This window comes from Heloderma suspectum, chromosome 1, assembly GCF_057233095.1.
Source record: "Heloderma suspectum isolate Gila_16-S chromosome 1, 16-S_ref, whole genome shotgun sequence".
Classification (NCBI taxonomy): domain Eukaryota; kingdom Metazoa; phylum Chordata; class Lepidosauria; order Squamata; family Helodermatidae; genus Heloderma; species Heloderma suspectum.
In genome coordinates, this window is record NC_139458.1 from 141,571,329 (window position 1) to 141,592,089 (window position 20,761).

At 45.4% G+C, this 20,761-nt stretch overlaps 2 pseudogenes; both read right to left on the reverse strand.

Annotated features, from left to right (window-relative positions):
• Positions 1-6,488: 6,488 nt before the first annotated feature.
• On the reverse strand, positions 6,489-10,330 carry LOC146358179 (uncharacterized; annotated as a pseudogene).
• Positions 10,331-19,426: 9,096 nt separating this feature from the next.
• On the reverse strand, positions 19,427-20,155 carry LOC146358180 (uncharacterized; annotated as a pseudogene).
• Positions 20,156-20,761: the final 606 nt, after the last annotated feature.

Sequence of the window (20,761 nt, forward strand, 5' to 3'; positions counted from 1 at the left end):
GGCTGATAGGAGTTGTAGTCCAACACTTCTGGAAGGCGCCAGGTTGCCTACGCCTGCTCTGTGTGTGCCCCCCCAGGGCAAACAGCAGTTGTAAGGGGCACACACAAGTGAGGACATTGGCATCGGGAGAAGGATTAATCCCCCTCCCCCAGTGGTGCAGTCCCAATCTGAATTACCCCTGCAGTCACAGATGACTACTTTTAACTTGTTTTCAAAAGTCACTGAAGGTTTGATCATTAATCTCCTGATGTCACATATAGTTTGGCCCCAACAGTATGTGCAGCTGCTGTGTAGATATGCTAGTAGAAGATAGTGTTGCCTTAATGCTGGGCTCCTTTAGCTCAAGCAGTGCCAGGAGCTGTGTTCTCAACACACAAGTGGGAGGAGGTGAAAAGATGGCTCAGGGAAGCAGGATCCCAGTCCTGAATCCTCAGTCCTGCCGTAGGGCTTCTCTACACAAAGGCTTTTTTATCTCACAACTTTTTATCCCACAACTTTACTGGGGTTTCTGCTTCCAGATTCTTTGCAGAATTAAGATCAGCCCTTTACACACACTTATGCTTTTTTTTTTTTTTAAACTGGGGAGTTCCTTTATCTGCAAGTTTTATATGTTTCATTATATAGCCACTAGATGGCACTGTGGTATAACTGCTGTTTGAGCGCAACTTTCTCTTTTCGTGGAGAAATTCAACATGCGATATTTAAATAATTCATTATCCCTGATCTTAAAAAAAATCTGGGACAAAGGTAAGAAAGCACTGGAGAGGCCCTGGAGCTTGATGACATCATGTAAAGGACCCACAAACTTCCATGATAAACCAATCTCGATCGCAGGATAAAAGCGTAGAGGGGCTTGTAAGCTTTCCTGCTCATACAAACATGGGGGAACCACTTTGGCCTTGTTTAGACAAAGCCGGTTCAGCATGGGGCGCATACACCACCTCCAGACTTGGGGAACAGGACTAGAGTCTCCAACTGTAGGGAAACTTCTGCATCTTCTTGTAAGCAGATTTAATTTTCCTCTTCTGGTTCTGCAGTGGCCAGCTTCCCATCCTCCTATCTGTGGAAGAGTTGCATCCAGGATTCATCCAAGTAACATTTTTCAAAACATAACTGCTCTGGCTTGATTGCTGAGGGCTGGCAACCTTAAGTAGAGGAAGTTAACACAGTCAGCAGTCATTGCAGACATCATCCCGGCTAAACGTTGGGAGAAGAGACTAGATCTATCCCTTGGCCCACAGAAGCATCTCTCCAGGGTCTCGGACATAAGTGCAAATGAGGCTGTCTTGCATCAGCTTCACAGGAAACAGAGCAGCCATTTGTGGGCTGCGGGATGGAAAGAATGTTGCAGCACAGCCATGTGTTACCCCACAAATACGACCAGGGATACTCTATACCAGCCATCCCCAATCTGGAGTCCTCCAAATGTGGGACTACAACTCCCACCATTCCCAGCCAGCATGGCCATGCTGGCTGGGAATGGTAGGCATTGTAGTCCAACACATCTGGAGGATGCCAGGTTGAGGACGGCTGCTCTATACATATTCCAGGACCTTGGTAAGTCTAACCAGCTCTTCCTCTTTGCCAGCAGGAAGCAAGTGGTGCATGCGGAGTTGGAGCCAAACTGATGTGTTCTAGCTTTCCATAGCTTTGGTAGTTATTTGTTTAAAGCTTTTTTTATTTCTGGTATTGTGAAAGATGAGGAGAACCTGAAGTTGATTGGGAAGTTCAGAGCATAGCCAGAGGCCAGTGCTGAAGGGTAGAAGTGACTGGGATATGGCTGTAGCAGCTTTCATTGACAGACAAGATTTGTTTGACTTTGTTTCTGATAACATTTTGGAAGTTCTGTGATAAACTTTCTCCCACACATACCATTCACCTTATCTAGTGGCAATATTTATTTATTGGAGTATAGGCAGGGAACAGAAAGGGGCCTGGAACTGGCTAAGTAAAGAGAGGCTCTTAACTCAGATGTTTAACTTTGTTTGGTCTGCTTTTTCATGCAACATTTCTCTTAAACGTTATCATACAGCTGTGTTTTTCAAACATTCCTCCAGGGAACACTTTCAGTTGGTCTGCATGGGAGCCTCTAAGCTTCTGCCATTGAACCCTGATGTGTTTCAAAGGATTTTAGGCCATGTTCAAGGGCAGCCGTTGGCCAAGTTGACTGGGGATGGTGGGAGTTGTAGTTCCTCACACCTTGAGGGTGCCAGGTTGGGGGCTGTTGTGTGGGGGTACACTCAGGGCAAGACTGCATGTTACATGCATGTGTGTCCCAAAAGCCCATGACTGCTTTTGTGAAAACACCTTCAGGGTCTGCAGCACAAAAGCTGTGAGAAAGGGAAGGAGGAATGGCAAACCATCTCCCCCCCATCAACCCCACTTCAAGTTGCTCTCCAAACGCATGTTTAGAATCCTGCTGGGGGAGGACTTGATTTGGAGCAGAGAAGTGGCAGGTGTCTAAGAAGTTCCCTGCTATTTTTCATTCCAAATCCTCCTCCTGAAGTAGCTCTTCCATAGGAAATTCACCCATGGAGTTCATGGGTATACAGCTCATGTAGTTTGAGGACTGCTTTTATAATGGTCTAGGCTGGAAGCCACAGTTGGCTGCAGGTCCTCAGTACAAGTTCACATGATAAAAGAGATTCACACATGATCTTCACACATGATGGTACACCCAGGTGTTTTCCTACATCAGGAACATTTCAGGTGGAAATCAGCCCTTACCATGGAGCTCTCTTCATCACAACCCCTTCATATTAGCTGGTATGACTCCCCAATAGTAGGAATGGTATATGTATCTGTTTATATCACATACATCTCTACATTAATGTGTCTTCTTGACTTCATGGACAATAATGAGAATCTTGGTGTGAGAGCTTGGGCTGGTGCCCTTTCAGCTCCATTTTCAATGGTTGGTGGCTGTGCCAGCTCTATTTTATGCTTGGAAGAAGCCAGTAGTTTCGGAACTCTGAAGTAAAAGAGTTGGTTCACACAATCAAGCGAGCTCCTTCTCCCCCCCTTCCAAGATTCAAGATTCCTTGCAAGCATCAGCATATGAAATAGGATAGAGCCAGGAGCAGGTGGGACTAGTGCCAATCTAGAGTTGTGAAAGCCCTTTCCCCAGTGGCTGAGATTTTAGAACACAGTAGCTGTTACTGCTGGTCACTGTTGACATCTACATAGCAGGTTCATGGTGACATATCTCCATGCAAGCCTGTGCTCAGGGATGGTCAGGAGGGCTTGAGTTGAGAAAATTATCCAGCATTGTTGTGTGAACTGGCTGTTTCACTTTTGGGATCTCAGAATTTGTACTGGTACTGTAAACATCTCCACCCAAGTGCTTCACTGTGTACAAATCTCCTGCAAACTCACACCATGTACAAATTGTGTGAATTGTTTTGTATTGGAAAGGGGCCAGGTGCTAAACTTGGGCAATTTAAGGGCTTCTCTACATTGAAGCAAAAATCCCACACCCTTACTGGGGCTTCATCTTCCAGAGTTTTTGCGGGATTATGCTTGGCACAATACATGCACTTCCCCCCTTTTTTCTGGCTATTTCTTTTGTTGACAAGTTCCATATGTATCATTCATACAGTAGATGGCGCTGCGATATGATGTGATTCCGGAAATACACCACCTTTTTGATGGCAGTTTATATTTATTACTGCATTTTCAGCAGTTTAAAAAAAGGTGGAGTAAAGCTTAAAAATGATGGGAGAGGCACCGGAGGTTGACGACATCGTGAAGAGGACCTGCAAACTTCTGTGAGTGACCAACCACAAGTGCACGATAAAAGCCTCATGTGAGGAGAGCCTAAGTCATCCATTAGTGAATACCTATGGTGACTCCAACCAAATGGCTGACTGCAGGGCCCAATCTACACAGTGCGGAGTGAGAGCACATCAGGGTTGGTTCATGACACATGATGTTGTCACCACCCTGCAGCAGCTGCACAGCTTCCCTATAAAAAAGGTGCATTTTCGCAAAATCCTTTTAGCACATCTTTTTTTCCTTAATCATGGTTCCCATGCGGTTCCGCTGCAGTGTGCCCTGTTCTTCCGCATTAAATCCTGCATACTGGGTGTGCCTAGGGGTGTGTCTGTGACCTGGCTGTCACCTGGTCAAGGGGTAGGGGCCGTCCCTTCCCCCCACCCATTGACACAGGTTTCTCTTCCCACTTAGCACTATTAAGCAGTAGTGCTATTTGGCTGCTCAGCTTTCCTGTTTACTTTTACTTTGCCCTACAACATTGCTACTTCACAGTCCTGTAATCCTGCAATTGTGCAATGTCACATCAGCGCAATGGTCCGAATTGAATTGTACTGGGGCAGGCCTTCAATACTGCTGATTCACAGTCCTGTAATTGTGTGCAATGTCACATTAGCACGTTATAGTAACTCATGTGGGGAGCTGGCTCTGCCCACCATCAGATCTGGCCGGACTCACCATTGATGGCCCCCTCTTCAGATGGAATTTTCCAGTCGGTCAGCAGCTGTCCTAGGTAAAATTTTCTCCACCCCTGATCTAAGCCATTTGTTGTTGTTGTTTAGTTGTTAAGTCGTGTCCGACTCTTCGTGACCCCATGGACCATAGCACGCCAGGCCTTTCTGTCCTCCGCTCTCTCCCGGAGCGTGCTCAAGTCCATATTCATTGCATCGGTGATGCTATCTAGCTATCTCATCCTCTGCTGTCCCCTTCTCCTTTTGCCTTCAATCTTTCCCAGCATCAGTCTTTTCCAGTGACTTTTCTCTTCGCATTAGGTGGCCAAAATATTTGAGCTTCAGCTTCAGTATCTGTCCTTCCAATGAGCAGTCAGGGTAGATTTCCTTTAGGATTGACTGATTTGACCTCCTTGCAGCCAAGCCCATTTAAAGTGGGGGTGGGAAAGTTCTGCATCACTATTTCCACATGACTTCTACTCCACATGGATATAGAGATAGATGGCATTGAGACGAGTAACTTATTCCCACTCCATCTGACTAGCTTGTTTACCTTACTTGAATGGGTACATCTGAGATTCATCTGACCAAGAGAGGATACAACAGCTTGGGGATGGACCTCACTCAATGATAAATTTACAAATCTCTGCTGAATGTTTTGGGCTTCAAGAATTAATGTATGGGTAGTGGTCTCTGAATCTTCTCCCAAGCCAGACACACAAATTTGGTATTAAGGAATATATATTTATTGCTTATACAGTCTAAAAGAATAACATGCTTTCATCATGACAAGGCAGACCACAAACATCCCTAAATACATGCAAGTTATAATCACCAAGAGTATAATGGAAATAATAGCAAGCATATTGTTAACACAGTAAGACCTAAGTTCATCTCAATCTAACAGTTAATATCAAAATTTCATATTTACCTAAATACTAAATAGACATGGTGGACAGAGCTAGCATAAGTATGGGTTTCTCGTTCTCCCAGGATCTCTTCCTCAGCCAGATCAAACTTCTATGTTCATGACCTCGACGAAAGCTTCGGGTCTGGTCTCACTCTTGTACCTAGCTTTGGCACCTAATCCTAAGAGGACTGCTTCCCAATGCAGCCAGGGATAATACTGACTTAATATCAGGTTTACTACTACTTAATGAAGGTATCCCTCCCAAGCCAAGAAGCTTTTTGCCTCTAATAATTAACCAACCCACTTGTGGCAGCCTTTTTTGTCCCATTTCTAAGAATACTTTCCAATACTCACACTTAGTTCACAACACACACAAAACTAATCAGGTCTACAAAATACAATAAATTCTTATCAATCTCACACACTATAATGCATATTCCATTACAGCAGAATCAGTGCCAGTCTCTCCAGCTTGTGGCACTGGAGAGAAGGAAGTGAGACTGCACAGTCCACCTGTGCCTAAGACTCTACGGACTGAGAATAGTGAAATGCAGAATATATATTTTATATATATTCTGCTGTTCTAGGGGCTAATTCAGGAGCAACAAATATAAACTGCAAAATACAGATGTTTAGATGCATAAGCCAGAGTTAGATGATACAACATCTAAGATAAGATACAACATTTTTCCAGAACACTTGGCTTTCCTGGCTTCACAGCAGCACCATCCAGGGCTTCAGTTCCAGCTGTGGCCTGTGCAGTTGTGAGCTGAGTAACATAAAGTGAAGACATTGGTGGAGGCATGAAAGGTCATTTATAGAGTCAGTTTGGACACCATGGTGGCAATTCCTCAGTTGTTTAACCCAGGAATGGCCAGGGACGAGCACTGCATGTGGGCCACTTCCAATTTCAGTTAACCACCCAGGCATGCCCCATTCCTAGGTGGTTTTGTGACATCTGAACCTGGAAGCTCTGGGCTGTTTAGGGGTGTGGTGGTAGGGTTTAAAGCCAAAGAAAAAGAGGATATTTCACGTGCAGCAAGGTTATTGCCATTGCAGCAATGCTCCTGACCCCCCCCCCCCAACATTACATTTGTATATTTAGGCTTTTGAGCAGAGTCAGGGCCAGAGCAATACTAGCAGAATGAGGAAAGATGCTCGTTTTGTGAAACACAGATTTTGCAAAAAGATTCTGTACTCTCCAGGGCATCTTCCATGTAACCATGGAACTGATTTAAGAGTGCAGGCATTTTCTGCCCATAATCTTTCTTGGAGTCAATGGTTTCCTTTATGGTGTCCATAAGCTCCAGGACTTTGACCCGGGAAGCCTGGAATTCAGCTTCCTGTGTATATTCTCTGAGAAATCCAACTCCATCATTTAATAATCTTATAAGACTCTGTAAGTCATCTAAAAAACATTGGCATTCAGTGAAGATGGCATACAATTCCTCCTTGATGGTGGTTGCTTTGGAGAAGTTAGTGGAAGCACAGGTGATTCCACCTAAAACTGCTGCTGCCCCCACCAGTATAGAAAGTCCAAATGTTGCCGGACCTAGGAGGAGCTCTGCTGCGGACGTCAGGGCTGCAGCTCCTCCAACAAGTGTTATGGAGATACCACCTTTGGCTTTTTGGAGAGATTTTTCCATTTCATCTACAACTTTGGGGACCTTTCTCGGTTTGGGTGATATGGTCACCGAATTTTTAAGTAGTTGTTTTGCAAGTAGCTCTATTTCCCAACTAAAAAGTAGACAAAATGTGTGTTTTTAAAGTAACTGGTTATTCCTTGGTATTACTGCTACATCAAAATGCCCCACCTATCGGTGGAGGTTAAACCTCATCGGTTTGATTTCAAGAAACAGAACTTAGGAAAAGGCATGACTGTGGCCCATTCTGAAGCATAGCAAGGTCAGGAAAAAAGGCTGTGTATGGGATTTACTAATTATTATTATATGATTATTATTTGTAAGATTTATGCCTCACTTTTCACCTCAGAAAGCTGTTTCAAAGTGACTTACACAAATACAGAAATCTATAATTAATATAGAAATGTTGAATGGGGTACGGCTACCCTTGAAAGACCAGGTCTGCAGCCTGGGGGTCATTTTGGACTCCTAGCTGTCCATGGAGGCTCAGGTGTCAGCTGTGAGCCGGACAGTGCTGTATCAACTCCATCTGATATGGCGGCTGCGCCCTTCCTTCCCGACTATCTGCTCCCATCGGTAGTACATGCCCTGGTCTCCTCTCGTTTAGACTACTGTAATGCGCTCTACATGGGGTTACCCTTGAAGACGGTTCAGAAGCTGCAGCTGGTACAGAACGCAGCGGCTCGCCTGATTAAAGGCAGCCACCGGCAAGATCACATCACTCCAGTGCCAAAGGAGTTGCACTGATTACCAGTTGTTTTCCGGGCCAAATTCAAGGTGTTGGTTTTGATCTTTAAAACCCTATATGGTTCCGGCCCAGCCTATCTTAAGAAGCGCCTTCAGCAACACCAGACAGGCCGCTTAACAAGATCAGCCTCGGATGGCCTTCTCTCTGTCCCATCAGCCAGGACAGTTAGACGAGGGAGACGAGGGAGAGGGCCTTTTCTATGGTGGCCCCCACTCTGTGGAACTCCCTCCCTAGGGAACTCCGCCATGCCCCCTCTTTAATGAGCTTCCGCCGTTCATTAAAAACGTGGTTGTTCAGGCAGGCATTTGGGGTGAGTTAGGGTATTTTAGAAAATGTTTTCATTATAGAATTTTATTGTTTTAAACTGTTTTATTATATGCTGTACATCGCCCAGAGTGGCTGGGTGACCAGCCAGATGGGCAATTAATAAATTTAATAAATAAATAAACCCTAAAATTGTATACACTACAATCAGCACAATACAAATAAAAACAAACACCATAAAACATAATCTAAAACAAACAAAAAACAAGCACCCAAAATGAAAAGTGCTCATCCACAATACACCAAATTCCCGCCCATCCGCCGCCGCCTCCTCCTCCCAGCCTAGAGTGAACGCCACAAAAGCAGCCTGCAATGACTGGGCCTTAACTAATGTTCAAATGTCTAGGAAAATAAGTATGTCTTTGCCTGGCACCGAAAAGATGAAAGTGTTGACACTAGGCAAGCTTCCTGGGGAACATGTTCTGTAAACACGGGGCCATGACAAAAAAGACCCATTCCTGAACTGCCACCCCCCAAGCTTCTCTTGGAGGGGGCACACAGAGAAGGGCCTCTGATGCTGACCTTAGGGGCTGGATAGGTTCATACGGGAAGAGACAATCCTTGAGGTACTGGGGTCCCAAGTTATGCAGGGCTTTTTAGGTTAAAGCCAGCACTTTGAATTTGGCCCGGATACAAATTGGCAAGCAGTGCAGGTGAGCAAGGACTAGGATATTACTGACAGGATTTTATTTATTTTGCACCAACAGTATGGTAGGCCTGTGCAATCTCAATGAAGAAATGACATGGCTTCAAAGGGTTTATAATTTTCATTAGACAGACAAGACAGGGTGTAGGATGAGGGGGAAAATGTCACTTGGTGACAAATGGGTTGGAAGGACAAATAGTGTGTGTGGAGGGGATGGGAAGCTATTTTGCCTTGTAAGCCCATACCTCACCTAAGAATATTCCTAGGATAAAAATATAATCACTTTTTGTTAATTTTCCAAGTGAAGAAGTGGTCAGGCACCGACTGCTCACACACAGAATACCTTGTAGTTTCCCCACAGCAGGAGTATTTGCCATCCACCTACTTTCCTTTGTGTCTTATGGTGATCTCGAACTCATACCCAGTGTTGCTGGCATTCGAGAAGGTGTTCCTAAGGCCATCCCAGCTGTCTTTTTTAAGAGGAGAGGTGCCATTTACCACATAACCTTTGCAGGCAAGTTCAATAGTATTCTTTTCATAATTGAAGTCTTCAGTATCTAGGAAATGAGACACTTCATGGATGAGGGTGCCTGGCTGGGAGTCTTTTTCAGGATACTCTGGAGACTCCCAAAACAAGCCACACAAGTAAATGGTTCTTTTCCTATCTCTTGGATATACATACATGTCAAGAATGGGATAGTAGAAGCTGGAGCCATGAGGAACGCTCAGGTAGTCACATATGAAGTAGCGACCTGGAGGTTGATTGTTTTTTGGCCTCTCAGCTGAGCAGCTCAAGGCCACACTCTGCTCCAGCTAATTGGGAAAATGATAACAGCCGTGCTTGGTGGGAAGCTCCAGCCTCTTTGGGGGGTGGAGTGGGGGTGTCTTGGGGCTGGTCTTTGATTGGGTGTTTTAAATCTGCCCTGAGTTAGCAACTCAGGGGCTGGGCAATAAAAAGAGGGCTAAAGAAAGGGCTGGTGTCTCTTCTTGGCCCTGGCGGTTCTAGGGTGTGGTGCTGGTTAATGGCTATCCTGAGAAGCCCATATTTTGGTATGTATAGGATAAACTAGCTAGCTTTATGATTTTGCTCTTGGTGTTTCTGGTTTTGCTTTGAGTGTTGTAACTTGCTTGTAATTTCCTTTACAAACTTCCACCTCTCCCCGTTCCTTCCTCATTGTTCCTTTCCCCTAATAAACCTTTATTCAACTTCCAGCTGGTGTGGTGTGCCCTGTCTAACTTCATTGCTAAATACAGTGCCTACTGGCCTGGGAGGGGAGCTACTGGGTCAACTTTGGGGAACTTGTGGCCAAGTTAGACCTGGCCTACCTTGCAGGGTTGTTGGGGGTGAGACCAATAATCCTTTACAATATGCATAAATCCCTGGCTTGGTAATAGCCTTAACTGTCATTTTTCAAGTTCTGCAAGGAGCTTCTTAACTATACATTCTGTCAATACTGCATGGCGTTTCATCCAAAACGCATCCTTCTCTTCCCTGTCAAGGACTACTTTCTCAGGGGCCTTCACTGGCACCTTGTCTTTTTTCTTCAGAGCATCTCGCAGAATCTCCAATGCCCCCTGCTTTGCTGCTGCTGCAATTTTTGCCTCCCCCTTGGTCATTACATTGCTTTTTTCATTGTACTGCTGCTTTTATTTTACATAAACCCATTTGTTGCCTGTCTTTTTCCACACAATGACCTCTCTTGAATCCATAACTGGGCAGATAATTGGACACACTAATCCACCCCAACTTTCTAATTCACGATCCTGTTGCAAAATCAAGCACATGGTTGGGGTTAAGTTACTTATACAATAATTTACAACACTGGACATTCCTCTTTCCACCTACAGGCAAAAGGATGATGAAGGAACATGATGAGAGTAAGAGAATGGAGGTGGTGTGATGCATGGACCCTGCAGCCTTGTTATGCAGGAAGGAAATCGATTTCTCTGCCAAATTCCCATCCCTATGGCCATCTCCATGCTTTCTGCCATGCTGCCCTAATACCTCCCCAATCTGCTCTCCAAACCCCTTCCTTCCTTCAGCTATGACAGCCATTAAAACCAAGTATTGAAATAAACTGAACTTAGAATCAGACCTTTGAATCGCTGTATCACAAAGTGTTACACCAAGATTTTCAAAAATGAAGCATCTTCAGTCACATTGCTCTCTAAAAAAAGATTATTACTTTTTTTTAGTGAGAGCAAAAAGGTTTTTTATAATGTTAATAAATAAAGTAATTTATTTTTAAAATACTGTTTAATCTTCATCTCATTTCTTTTTTTGTGAATATTTTATAATGTACATAATATATTAGTACAGTAGTACATGTATAACATTTATAAATAAATATACATATATTGGGGGTGCGTGCTCAATTGTTTTTTACTGATAGGGGTGCGTGATCAAAAAGGTATGAAGACCACAGCTTTAGAGGGTTGCCCAGCCTGCCGGTACAAGCTTGGAGGCAACGAGCTACAGACAGTTGTGGGCTTTGCAAAGAAAGCTCTTGACTCGTCCCTGCCAGGAGGTAGCAAGTACAATGTTGCTGACAGAAGCCAAGCCAACTTTGGTCTGCTGGGCTGTTCAAGAGCCTCAGCAGCTGCTTTCTCACCTTGAAAAGATGCAAACAGGTGGGCCTACAGAGCTCCGCATTAGCAAGGTAAGAGGCTGATGTAGCTGGGCTTTTGTTTTCACTGCTAGTTATAATGTGCTTGGGAGTGGATAGACCCTATGTGGCTTTAGATTAACAGGAAGTTAGGTCTGCAGCACTTAGCCAAGAGCTTTTAAAGACAGTTGTTCTCTATCAAATATATACAACTTTACTAAAACTGCCCTCCTTACCAGAGGATTGTAAGATAGCCAAAACAACACCAATTTTTTAAAAAGGGATCTAGGGGGAACCCAGGAATTGCAGGTTCGTCAGCCTGATGTCTGCCCTGACATATTTCAGTTTAGGAAGAACCCACCCCACACTCACCCCGCCCCATCAGAGTGGCTGCTAGTGCTGGTAAATTTGTGTTTGTCCGTGTGTGTGGAAACTGAGAGGAAACCCACTAAGAGTTCATTCTCAGGTCACCAGCTTGTTTTTTGAAAAGTGTATGGTTGTCATTATATAAGTGATGTATGTATTGTTTGTGCCTTGTACTTTGGCCCTGAAACAGCAAAGTATATGTGATGTGGGAGACCCAAAGTTAGTCTCCCGTAGCATCGAGACTGTGAAAACTAGACACCAGAAACTTGGCATGCGTACTATGGGGACCCTCAGGGTGTGCACCTCAAGGTTATTTCCTTTTGAAAACACATTTATTAATTTTAAGTAATTTAAATGTGTCCATGTAATTGAAGCCTGTAGCAACAGCTTCAGCCACGAGGGGCAGATTTCCTTAACCAGCACATAGCATTGCAGTCCATACAGTTTGAAGCCAGAGGTGATCAGTAGGCTGAGGGACAGAGTCCAGCCTGCCCTCGCCACTGCTGTGGGGCAGCACCCCTCCTCAAGGGAATGGAGTGCACAGACCCCCCCCCCTTTACGGGGCTAAAGGGGTGGACCATGGCAGAGGGCTGTGTTTAGGGGTGCCAGCTGAGACGGCTTCACTCATAGAAGGCAGGCACAATGTGACCTGCTGTATAAGTTGCTTGAAGGCTTCACTGTATCAGGCTTAAGGGCCATTCCAGCCTGTGTCAAGACAGGTCCCTTCCCTAGCCTTAAATAAGATACTTGCTAACAAAGAGGACAAGAGGTTTGCATAAAGTGTGCAGGTGCAGATTTATATGTATAGATGCAAGATGGGAAGTCACTAGTATAATTTAAATAGAAATACAAGACATCTTACTGTAGTGGGGAAGACTGACCAGGTGACCTGTGTGCCAGTTTAGCCTGCTTCCCATGTGCAATATCTTGATGGGCAATTTGAAGGCCCCTGCGTCTCTCTTCTCTCATGGTCCTTTATCTTTAAACCAGGCAGACTTAGACAGGCCAACCCTTCAAACAGAGGATCATTCTCTGACAGCCCCTCCAGTAGAGAACTGTCCTCTAAAGTACGACCCCCGCAGCCACCCTAAGCATCTTGCTTCCCAGCATGCACCATGTTCCCTGTTGCCCTTCCTCGTAGCTCAGGACAGGCTCCCACAGTAAGGCCTATTTCTGATCACTGGAGTGGTTTGGAGACAGCCCCGACAGGCTGGTCTTAACAGCTGGTGCTCTCTCTCTGCCTTGAGATGCGGGGATGGGGAGGTGGGTGGCCCTGAGCCCTAGTGGGCAGGGCCAGATGGACTAGGTAGTGCATGAGATAAGAGGCTACAGGATGAAGGGGGGCTAAAAGCTTCAGATGCTATTTGGGAGGGAGAAGGTACCTTCTCATGGTGTTAGAACTCAGAAGGCCATTTATTTATTGCATGTTTATACCACCCAATAGCCAAAGCTTTCTGGGCTGTTTACAAAAGATTAAAACCTGAAAAATACAATATAATACAACATCAAACACAATTCAAAACCATTTATATACAAAAGTATGTACATACAAAAACAACAGTTATAATCCCAGTTCCTTTTCCTGCTTATCATATGCTGTCTAGTGTAGTGGTGAGAGTGACGGACTGGGAGCCGGGAGATCCGGGTTCTAGTCCCCACTTGGCCATGGAAGCTCACTGGGTGACTTTGGGCCAGTCACAGACTCTCAGCCCAACCTACCTCACAGGGTTGTTGTTGTGAGGATACAACGGTGAGGAGGAGGATAATGTAAGCTGCCTTGAGTTCCTTGCGAGAGGGAGAAAGGCGGGGTATAAATGCAATAAATAAATAAATAATAAATCAGCCCTAGCTAGCATTGTCAATGATGAGGGATGATGGGAGTTGTTGGCCTAAATATCTGGAGGGCCACATGTTGCCCACCCTGCTCTAGGGCTCATTGAAGAGAAGCAGTCAGGTTTACAGGAAAAAGCTACAGAGGTACTGACAGAGCTGGGTTTATGTAGAAGGCGTTTAGACGATTGGGTGCGGCTATCATCCAAATGCCTTCTACATAAACCCAGCTCTGTCAGTACCTCTGTTGGTTGCTCAGCACTGAGGGAAAGGCTCTTTGTATGGACTCTCTGTTGTTGCTGTGTTTGGTCCTGGTCTTTGTTGTGAAATATTTCTCAACTATTAAGACAGAGCAGGGTTCTCAAACATATTCCTCCAAGGAACACTTTCAGCGGGTCTGCATAGGAGCCCCTGGGCATCTCTCAAATAACCCCGATGTGTTTCAAAGGACTTCAGCGCATGTTCTACACTATGGGCAGGGCTTCATGTCACATTCGTGTGTGCCGCAAAAGCCAGATGACTGCTTTTCCTAGGGAAAGCAGCTTTAGGGGAAGGATCTGTGGCAGAGAAGCTGTGAAGCAGGGAGGGGGATAGGGGATGATAAACCATAGCCCACCCATCATCCTCACTTCAAGTTGCCCCTCCAAGCCCCTTCTCATCCCTCCTCCAAAGCCCATGTTTGCCTCTTCAGACTATTTTTTTTTTAATGGTCTAGACTGGAAGCCATAACAAGCAACAGATACTCACTGGAAGTCCACATGCTAAAATAGATACATGCATGATCTTCACACACAATGGTATATCCATGTGTTTTCTTATATCACGAAAATCTCTGGTGGGAATCAACCCTTACCACTGAACCCTTTTTGTCAGTATCCCTTTGTGTCAGCAGATATGACTCCAAAAAAGGTGTGTATGTATGTACGAGGTACATCTCTAGATGAATGTGTTTTCCTGATGTCATGGGCAGTAATGAGAAACTTGCTGTAAAAGTTGGGCTGGAGCCCTTTCAGGACCGTGTCTCCACGACAATGGAAGGAGAAGGAAGGAATGGCTTACCCGCAACTTTCAAGGAGCTGGTTTCGGTCTGGGCCGGGCTCCATGAGCAAGTGCATTGCTCCATTCTAAGTTGCAAGAGTAAACATCATCTGACTGGCAGGGGCTGCTCAACCAATAAGAGAGGCTTCCCCCCATCCACGCCCTCTCCCCCGCTTTCTCCTTTGATAAAACACAGCCAAGCCAGCTTTTTTTCTCTCAAGATTTTCCACAGACATCACTGAATGAACTGGGATGCAGACAGGGAGAGGCAGCAGCAGCTGCTGGTAGTAATGCCCATCAATAATTTTGAAAGCCCCATTTCCAGTGGCTGAGATTTTGGAACACAGGAGCAGTTACTGCTGGTAATCATTGACTTACGTAGAAGGCCAGGTTCCTGGTGAGAGTTCAGGGATGCTCAAGAGGGCATGAGTTGAGGAAACTTTGCATCCAACATCATTGTGTAAACTTTGTGTTTATACAATATTGTGTAAACATCATTTTCAAGTCCCCAGAATTTGTACTGGTACTGTAAATATCTTCACCCAGCTGCTTAGTTACATTCAAATCTTCTGCAGCCTCATGTCATGCACAAAATGGTTGTGTAAATTCACCCTTTGTTTATTTATGTATTTATTATTAAATTTCTTAATCGCCCATCTGTGGCTGACAACAGGAGAGGCTGAATTAACTTTGTTGAGCAGTAAAAAAGAGAAAGAAAATACTTACCTTAGCCTGTGGTTACTGAAGAACAGATACAGATATCTGACACGAAGGAAAATAGAAAGGACCACTAAAGAAGGGCTAACTTAAGGCAGAAAGACTACAGTACACTTGGAGAGATCACATATTTGTGAAATAAATTATGCTGAGCACAATGCAGGAAACCTTAGCAGAATGGACCAGGATGTCCTCATAGAGCTCCCTCATGCTTACATATGTGTACAAACACACAAGAGCACAGCAGGTAGAACTCTGCATTCTTCACATGGCCCAAGACATTGATTTGAGGCTGCAGCCACAGCATCTCTTGTTCCATCTGAGGCAGAGCTGAAGTCGAGCACAGGCAAACAGTTGAAATTAAGCACAATGCAAAGATCAGGTTCTTAACAGGGTCAGCAGCACAGGAGATCTGTTCAAAGAAGAAGAAGCAGGATCTCAGAAGAGAGCTGGTCTATACAGCACTGGGCTCTGAAATAAAGGGGCTGTTCCATCAAAAAGCAAGTCTCAGCTGAGGACTTGTATAGTTGGGTTTCCCAGCCCACACCCAGATGCAGCTGCAAGCCATTAGTCTTAAGCTTCAGAGCCTCCCTCAATCTGAGGAGACCCAAGTAGACCTCTACTCTTGACGAGTCTGGAGAGGTGTGTGCTTCACCTCTGAGTAGCAGCTTGTGCCTGCACCTTCTGCCACTGGTGCTCTCTCTGCCACAGCCCGTGAGTGCCTTAGGGTCAACCACTGTTGGAGGGCCCAGCGTAGCTTCCCCACAGCTGCTGGAGGGGCCTGGGGTAGTGCTTGTGTCAGGGGGTTCAATGAGGTCTGAAATGTCAGGCACTTTGTCTGAAGCATCTTCCTGGACTGGGTCTCAGGCATGACAGCAGTCAACTAACTCACAACAGCCTTGGAAACCGAAAGAAAGGTTGCTTTCTTACGTTCTCATTCATTCATTCATTCATTCATTCATTCATTCATTTATTTATTTTCTATACAGCCCAATAGCCGAAGCTCTCTGGGAGGTTCACAAATTCATATATTAGGCCATTTAAATGTGGCAAGGTAATCCCCATTGCAGCCATACTCCTGACTCCGCTCGTTTATGTTTGTATAGCTCCTTTTGTCCAAAAAAGACTGTGCAAGGATTCCCTAGGACTTCTATACTGTCCAGGAAGATACCATGTAACTATGGAACCAAATTAAGACTGCATTTACTGCTCGTCATCTTTCCTGGATTCAGTGTCTTCCTTCATAAACACCAGGACTTTCACCAGGAAAGTATAGAAATCTATTTCCTGCCTGTGATCTCCAGAGAATTCAGCTCCATCCTTTAGGAATCTTATAAACCTCTGGATATCAAATGTTGGCATTCAGTGAAGATATCGTACAATTCTTTCTTGGCAGTGGTTGTCTTTGCTTCGAAGGTGTTAATGGAAGCACTGACAACATCACCCACAGGCATTCCCACAGTCGCTGCTGCCACTGTCACCGGTGGAGAAAGTCCAAATGATGAAGAGCTGGAAGGAGCACCATTCCAGATGTCTTGCCTGCCACTCCTCCAGCAAGTGTTATGGAGTGACCATCCTTGTTTGTAACCTTGGCTTTTCTGAGAGAGTCATCTATTTCATTTACAATTTTGGGGAGCCATCTCATGTTGGGTGATATGGTCTGTGCTCTTTCAAGTAGTTTATTTAGAAGACACTCTGTTTTCCACCTACAAAGTAGACAAAATGGATGTAAGCAACTTCATTTATTTCTCGATGTTACTGCAACCTCAAAATGCCGTGGCCACTGTTGGAGGTGAAACTTCATCAATGCAACAAACAGAACTTAGCAAAAGGCATGACTGAAGCACCTTTCTGAAACATAGCAAGTCCAGGAAAAGGGGCTGTAATGTTTTCTTTAATTACTACTGCTGGTGGCAATCCTACTCTTTGGAAAGGGAGGGCACTGACAATACACCCCCCCCCCATGTTACTGTAGGGAGTCAGAGAGGGCTGCTCTGTCTGACTCCCAAATATGGGCAGAATGTGGCTCCACAGCCAATTGGGAGACACCTATTCTTTTCATTGTGAGTATGGGCATCCATGGAAGACGCCCATAGTCAATTGGCTTTTGATTAATTTGTAAATTTTTACTGTGTGTGTCTTGCTGTATGTGGAACTAGTTGGAGTTGGAGTAGCAGACAGGAAGAAGAACTTAGTGACACAGAGGGAAGACTGGGGGTGGGGGGAACAGCTAGCAGGAAGTGATGCAGCATAACAGAAACAGAGGAGGAGGGACATAGAGGATGAGGAGAAAGAAGCAGACCTGGACTGTGTCTCCACAACAACGGAATGAGAAGCGCATGGAGGAGCACCAGATTTTTTAAAAAGGAATCCGTTTTGGTCCATGCAGGGCTTCATGAGAGAGTGCTCCACACCAGTAAAAATCACTTCACGGAACATGCTTCCTGGTGGGGGTGGGGGTTGGAGTGAACATCATCTGACTGGCAGGGGCTGCTCAACCAATAAGAGAGCCTTCCCCCGCACTCTCCCCCCCTTTCTCCTTTCCCCTGAAATGCCAGATGCACTTGCATTTCAGGAGCAAGCCTCACTGAGCACAATGGGAGTTACCTCCGAGCAGACACACATATGCTTGTGCTGGGAAAGTGTGTGTGTGTGTGTGGGGGGGGACACAGGGATGGGAAACCAGCACCCTTTCTAACTGCAGGATCTCTATAATGAAGGTGTGAAGTAGTTACTTAAGGCAATAAACCAAGCCACTGAGAATCGCAAGTTCGGTAAAGGGCTTTACAGGTTTCAGGCAATCAGTGCTTAAAGATCTGTATTTCAATTCAAGGCCATCTCTGTAAATTCTGATGTGCGCAAACCTCATTGAGCATAATGGGAGTTAGTAGTAGACACTAATTGGTTTGTGCTGGGAAACACAGGGGACAGGAAACACCCTTTGACCCGGGTCAAGGCACCCTCCCTGGGCAGGGCTAGCATACCCGAGGTAGATGCAGGGGTTGGGGCACACAACAGCTATACCCTGGAGAACCCGACTTAAGGAAAAGAATCGGACTTTAAGCAGTCTCAGGAAATCTATTTTTCCTGATAAGCGCTGGGGTGGCTGCTGGATGGCCACGACGTCATGTGTCCCTAACAACCTCAACATGCAGCCGGCTCGGAGTAAATTGCTGGTGAAGACACCCCCCAGGTTGAATAAAGAGCTTTATAAGTCCTGCCTGATTCTCAAGGGGTTGCAGCCTCACTTGAAACATGGTGGCTGCCCCATCCAAGATCAGCTACAGAAGGGAGCAGGGGTGGCAAAGCTCCTCGAGGTGGAGGCAGGAGGTGAAGAAGAGCTCTCCCACCGAAAGAAGTAGGAAAGCAGGGCAGACCTTGCATGGCTCCCCCTGTGTGATGGATCAGGCAGGCGAGGCTGCCGTTGGAGGAGAGAGGAGAGGGGGCAGCCATGACAATGCAGCAGGCGCTTCACGTCATCTGCCCAGGAGCTGTGGGCATGCCCAAGTTGCTGCAGCTGGATGGGCAGCTGCACTGGCATTGCGCTGAGATGCACCAGGTGCATCAGGTTGAGGCTTATGGAAGTTATTAAGGTCCCCTTACTTTTCTCCCATAAATTGAGCCCCTGAGTCCCAGCACCTCTCTGCTTATGTTTCAATCACTGAGATAGGCAGAAGATGGGGATTGCGGCTAATCGTAATAGTAGTGCATGAAAAGGAAGGCTAAAGTTTCACTGAGCGTATGCAAAGTCCTCATCCCTTTCTGTTGCATGCTTTGCAGGCATGATCTTAAGGCTACTATGCTTCAGTTTCCGCTTTGGCAATGAACTGCTGCTGGGCTCTGGACACAGCTTTTTTGTGTTGTCCCCCGCACACACTCCACATGATCTTAAAGTTCATGTGCCTCAGTTTCCCACTTTGCTTGCAGTGACCCCTTTTGTTCTGCCTGTGGAGATCCCCTTGGGATCCACCAGCCCCAGGAGGTATCTGCCGCCAATGACTACCACTAGTGTGGGATTGTACTTATTTTGTTCCGTGTATTAATTTTTTATCTTGGCTTGTAACCCATATAGCTTGAAAGCCCACACCTCACAACAAGAATACCTCTGGGATTGGAATGTACTCACTTTTCATCAACATTGCAAGAGTGGAATTGGTCACGACTGCTCACACACGGAATACCTTGCAGTTTCTCCAGAGCAGAAGTATTTGCCATCCACATATTTTCCTTTGTGGCTTAAGGTGAGCTCAAACTCACACAAAATGTTGCTGGCATTCCAGAAGGCTTTCTTAAGAGCATCCCAGGAGTTGTCTTTGTTAGGAGACAAGATGGCTGAACCATTAGATGAACAGTCTTTCATCACAGACCCTTTGCAGCCAAGATAAATAGTGTTTCGTTCATAGGTGAAGTCTTCAGCAGCCAGGAAATGAGACACTTCATGGATGAGTGTGCCTGGCTGGGACATATTTTCAAGATACTTTGAAGCCTCCCAGAACGGACCACACAAGTAAATGGTTCTTTTCTCATCATTTGGGTATACATATGCATACCAAGGTGACTTGATAATATCCTTCTTAAAAGTAACTTTTTCAAGTTCTGCAACGAGGTCCTTAACTAAAGGTTCTGTCAGTATTGCGTGGCGTTCCATCCAAAATCCACCTCTCCCTTCCCCCTCAAGGACTACTTTCTCAGGGACCTTCATGAGCACCTTGCCTTTTTTCTTCAGAGCATCTCGTGGAATCTCCAGCGCTGCTTTGCTGCTTCTGCAATTATTATCTCCTCCTTGGTTGGTTCTTTAATTTTCTTCATCATGCTGCTTCTTTGCTTTAACACAACCCTGTTCGTTTCCTACCTTTGCGCACACAGTGACCTCTTTTGAACTCATAACTCTGCAGATATAAGCACACACCAATCCCCACCAAATTCCTAAGTCAGCTTCCTGTACCAAAACAAAGCACGTGGTTGGGGACAGATTACTTATCAAGTAAATGACTGGACATTAATCTTTCCATGTTCAGGCGCAAGGATGATGTGCAAGAGCATGATGGGAGTGAGGAAATGGAAGAGATGGGATGCTTGGGCCTTAAAATAAATGCAGGAGGGAAACAGATCTCTCTTGCCAAGCCCATACTCTTCTCCCACCCCTATGACCATCTCCATGCCTGCTGCTCTGTTGCTCCACATGCCTAAAACAGTCTCTCCAATCTGCTCAGCAAGCTTCTTCCCCTTTACATTTTGTGTGTTACTTTCATGGATGCTTCTGCAATTGCTTTGTTTAGATCTGTAAAGAGCCAGCATGGTGTAGTGGTTACAGTGCCAGACCCGGACTGGGGATACCCAGGTTCAAGTTCCAATTCAGCCATGAAGCTAATGGGATGATCTTGGGCCAGTCTATTTCTCAGTCTAATCTACCACACAGGATTGCTGTAAGGATAAAAGAGGGGAATTACGTATGCACCATGTGTTACTTAGAGGAAAGGTGGGGTACCAT